This window comes from Thermobia domestica, chromosome 6 (assembly GCF_964235325.1).
Source record: "Thermobia domestica chromosome 6, izTheDome1.hap1.1, whole genome shotgun sequence".
NCBI lineage: Eukaryota > Metazoa > Arthropoda > Insecta > Zygentoma > Lepismatidae > Thermobia > Thermobia domestica.
The window spans coordinates 99,003,390-99,009,169 of record NC_137459.1 but is presented as its reverse complement, the minus strand read 5'-3'; positions in this window follow the sequence as shown (position 1 = coordinate 99,009,169).

The window sequence follows — 5,780 nt, the reverse complement described above, 5'->3', positions numbered from 1 at the left end:
GTGAACCGCAATATAGTTGATTACTTTACAAAGGGTTCTCATCATATAAATATTAGTGTACTATTTATTACACAAAATATATTTCATCAATGAAAAGGAAGCAGAGATATGAGCTTGAATTGCTCTTATTTCGTATTATTTAAAAATTCAAGAGACAAATCACTAATTAAACATATGAGTTATCAACTAACTCCCGAGAATCCAAAATTTCTTCACGAAAGTTTCAACGACGCAACAAAGTTAGCATATGGGTATTTATTTATTGATTTAAAACAGGATACTCCAGATGAACTTCGTTTTCAAACGAATATCTTTAATGATGATATTTGTCATTACCTGTATGTTCCAACAAAATAGAAGATGTTAGTTTTAAACTGTGTTTGTTCATTCTGGCAATTGACTCCAAGAGGAAAACACGGAGATATTCGTACGCTGAGCAAAGCAAATCCTATATTACGTAAAGCTGTAGTGGCCAATGCAGACTCTTCAGTGATTCGTAATATTTGCGAATGTTGTTATAATGTATTAAAAGGGAAGGTACCTCTTACAAAGACACAGAAAGCAATATTAAATCGATACAAGAGGACGCTTCGATATCTTGTGAAGAAAGGAAACTCCATCCAAAAGAAGAAGCATTTCTTATTGCAGCACAGTGGATTCCTAGCAGCATCATTAGCTCCGATTTTAAGTTGTGCATTATCAAGTTTACTATTCCGTTAGTGCAATGGAACACGCATAGAAAATGATTTTAGTTCCACCTGAAGTTCTTAATCGTATACAAATACCATCATCATCAGCAGCAGCAGCCCTGGAGAAACGTGAATTTAGTTTGGATGAAGAAATGCAACAGATTTTACATTTAGTTATGAAGAAAAGTGGAATCAATATAATAATATTCTTCAAAAATATTTATGTTTAATACGAAAAGAAGAAGAAGCTGTGACACTTTCGATTACGTTAACTAAACCAGAGAAGCCTAAAGTAGAAGAAGAAATATTGTTATCTATGTGCAAAATGTTTCGTAAAAAAGCTGTATTAGTACTACATAGAATGAAACAATATGATATCACTTGGGATAATAAAGGAACTACTTACATCAAAGGTGATAAACTAGAAGGATCTCACATTGTAGATTTAATTTGTGATGTCTCGCGACCACGGAAACACACAAATCCATCTGGATGGGAACAATTTTGTAATTATTTATCTTCTAATAACACACCTCAATAACTTATTGGAAATCCAAAACGTTTGTCATATATTTTACGACGAACTAAAGCATCACCAGTAGCATCATCGTCAAGGGAAATATACCTCTGAAATCGTTTGGAAAAGACGACGAAAAAGAAGAAGAAGAAGAAGAAGAAAAGGAAAAAGTAATATCTCCTATAAGGAAAAAAACGTGCCTGTAAACGTCCAGTATGGGCAAGATGGAAACCATAAACAAACAGTTAAGCAAGATTTACTACAGCCCTTCACATCCTACTTCGTTTTCAAGTGCTAAAAGATTGTGGTTAGCTACAAAGAAGAAAATTCCCATACACTGTATAAGAAAGTGGTTACTGAAGCAATCGACATATACGCTACCCAAACCAGTACGTCGTCGTTTAAAAGAGATTTCTATGTAGTGAATAATATTGATGATCAGTGGGAAAGATATTAATGATCTTCAATCTCTGCTTAAATTTAATGATGAATATCATTATATTCTTACAGTGACAGATGTGTTCAGTCGATATGCCTGGGCTGTGCCATTAAAATCTAAAAGTACAAATGATGTCTTAAAAGCATTAAAAATTGTTTTCAAAGACTGAAAACCAATTACATTCCGAAAAGATAAAGGAAGTGAGTTTACTAATAAAACAATACAGAAGTATTTAGAGGAAAACAAAATAAAACATATTACAACTAAAAATTCTGATATAAAGGCTAGTATTATAGAGCGTTTTAACAGAACTCAAAAAGAAAAAATGTGGAAGTATTTCACAAAGTATCAGACGTATAATTATTTAAATATATTACCTCTTCTTGTGAAACCATACAATGAAGGTTATCATTCAAGCATTAAGATGTCACCTGCAAATGTTTCTCAAAATGACCTATTACAAGTATGGCATAATCAGTATGATAATAAAATAAAGAAGAAGAAGAAGAATCCAGATTTCTCAAAACATCTTACGATTGGTGATACAGTGCGAATTAGTAAAACTAAACGTACATTTGATAAAGAATACATGCAAAACTGTACTTGGGAAATATTTAAAGTGAAGAAGATAATACCAAGAGATCCACCTGTTTACGAAATTGGAAATTTAAACAAGGAACCACTGGATGGATTATTTTATAGAGAGGAATTACAACCTGTGACACTATCAAAGACGTTTTACACACATAAAATCATACATACGAGAAGAAAAGGTAGCAGAAAAGAATACCTTGTTCATTGGAAAGGGTATCCTTCTTTCGATTCCTGGATACCTGCATCATCCGTAAAGAAGATTCAGAAGTAAAATGGAACCTGACGGAGATTTTTACGTTACGCTTTCCAGTAATAATTCAATGAAATATTTTCCTGACAACACCTTAACATCATACACTACTAAAAACTAACTAACTCTATGGCCTATGGAACCCGGAGGTTCAATGCCGCGTTCACAAAAGCTCTCCACTGACTTCTATCCTTAGCCAATTGGATCCAGTTTCTACTTTGTATTCCAATCTCTGCGAGATCCATCTTAATATTGTCCTCCAATCTGCGCCTAGGTCTTCCTAATGGTCGTTTTCCGATTGGTCTTCCAGTCAAGACTTTGAAAGCGTTTCTACTTTCTTCCATTCTAGCTACATGACCCGCCCACCTAAGCCTCCTAGACTTGATGACCCTAACAATGTTGGGTAGACCATATAAGTTCTGTATTTCCTCGTTATGAAGTTTCCGCCATTCCCCATTGCCGTTCCTCTTGGGTCCGAATATTCGTCTCAGGATCCTGTTCTCAAATACTTTCAGTCTATGTTCACCCCTCAGAGTAAGTGACCATGCTTCGCAGCCATACAGAACAACAGGCATAATTATCGTTTTGTATAATTTAAGTTTCAAATTCCTCGACAGAATTCGCGACGACAAGAGATTTTGAAAGGAATAGTAACGCGAATTCCCTGCTTTTAGTCGACATTTAATTTCTTCGTGAATATGATTTTCCTCTGTTAATATTGATCCTAGATATTTGAAACTATCCACTTTAACAAAAGTATTATTTAATATTTTAACGCATCCATAATTTGCTGTATTCCGGTACCGACGCACTTCCATGTATTTAGTTTTCTCTGCATTTACTTCTAAACCAATGTCCCTGCAAGCGTTTAATAAGATCTCTGCATTTCTTTCTATTGTTCTCCTATCATCCCCTATTAAATTTACATCATCAGCATATGCCATAACCTGGTGAATACCGTTCAACTCTAGGCCCTGGTTGCTATCTTTGATTTTCCTTATAGCGTATTCCAGAACGAAGTTGAATAATAATGGCGACAACGCATCTCCTTGTTTCAGGCCATTTTCGACGTAAAAGGTCGTGGACAAAAAATTTCCTACCCGGACTTTACTTTGGGATTCATTTAAACATAACTTAATCAATCTAATTAGCTTTCTCGGTATTCCAAGTTCGGTAAGAACGTTGTATAATGTTTCTCTCCTAACCGAGTCGTACGCCTTTCTAAAATCAATAAATAGTTGATGTACCGGGATATTGTATTCCCACTTTTTTTCGAGTATTTGGCGAATGGTAAATATTTGGTCGATAGTTGATCGATTTCGTCTAAATCCGCACTGATAATCTCTAATAATTTCATCTGCGTATGGGGTCAGTCTTGCTAACAGAATATTTGAAAGGATTTTATAGGATGTTGACAGAAGAGAAATGCCTCGATAATTATTACAATCTTGGCGTGGGAGACCCGGGTTCGATTCCCGGCGGTAGCTCATGTGGTTCGGATTCCACGTTAATCAGTAGGTCCACGTCTCATATAGCCTCGCTGCTGAACGGGACGCTAAACTAAAATCAACTCAATTATTACAATCAGCTTTGTCGTCTTTCTTGCGAATTGGAACAATGATAGATTCTTTCCACTTTTGTGGCAATTCTTCCTTGTTCCAGATAAGGAGAATGAATTTGTGTATCTTGTTCCACAATTTTTCGCCTCCAGCTAAAATTAACTCAGCCGGAATTTCATCTACACCCGGAGATTTGTGTTTCTTTAATTTCTTTACAGTGGTTTCTACTTCTATTCGGTTGGTTTCTGGAATATACGGTTCTGCGGTGTGTATCTCCTTTTCTCCACGCACACTAGTTTCTGGTTGCGTGTTAAGCAAATCGTCAAAGAAATCTTTCCATCTATTTAAGATGCTATCCGTGTCAGTGAGAACTGTACCGTCAGATTTCTTTAATGTATAAGCACGAGGTTGATAGCCGTTCTTAAATTCGTTAATTCCCTTATACATATCCCGGATGTTTTTATTTTTACTATTATCTTCAAGTTCCTTAATTTTAGCTTTCAGAAAATCGCGTTTCTTTGTTCTAAAAGTTTTGGAAGTTTCCCGCCTGATATCTGCGAAATTTTGTGTAGTTATTTCATTCGGATTTTGTAGCCAGCGTAATTTTGCCTGTTTTCTCTTCTCTGCTAGTTTTATGCATTCCTGGTCGAACCATAGTTTGTTCCTACGTATTTCCGCATACATACACTACTAACTTCACGAAAGAAAGGAATTCCGTGGAAAGTGAGAAGTAGCTATTGTTCAGATTCATTATCCTCATTCAAATATTAAATATTAATGAAGAAAATAATTTTTTTTACAAACCTGCAAAAAGTGATGAATGGAAATTTGTAACTATTCCTGTACGTTATTACACTGACATTTCAGAAAAGATAAAGATAATTCATATGCACAACAGATTCACAAATTTACATATTTCCTACAGTGGTGAGAGTAATACCTGTTTCATACGACGTCTTCATAAAGACATAGATGTAGACGTTGCATTCACACCAAGTGTTATTGCGATGTTGGTATATGATCCAAACGTTGCTTAAAAGGATATGCAACAAGGCCAAAGAATTTCAAATTTGCGTTTAGGACTTCCATTTACGATGTTTGTATATTGTGATATAATTCAATTCGTATTTGTTGGAGATACAATAGCACCAATATTACGTATTATAAATATGAATCCTGTGAATCATACATTTCGAAGTAGTGTTATTTAAATTTTTAATCCTCCACCATATGTGCCTATAGAGAAAATGCATTTTGAACATATCAAAATAGATATAAGAGATAGTACAGGCTCTCCACTGGCATTCACTTTCGGAACTGTACGCGTTAAACTACATTTGGACCAGTGCGTCAACATCAACAAATATGAATAATCCATATTTACAATATTATCAAAAACAAGCTCTTTCTGGAACTGGAAACGTTTATGTTGGATCACCTTATCAAGTTGGACATGGTATTGGAAGATTCCTTGGAGGATTATTTCGTTCTGTCATGCCATTAGTAAAACAAGGACTAAAACAATAGGAAAGAAATTATTAAAATCTGAAGCAAACGTTATTAATGATGTCATCGTTAATAAACAACCTATTAACTATTTCTTTCATCATCGAATGGGAAGCGAAGTCCATCTTGCAAGAAAAAGCTAAAGAACAGAAATCTATGCCAGGATCTGGATATCAAGGAAGGAAAAGAAGAATTACACGTCATTCCATCTTTAACCCTTCTTCAT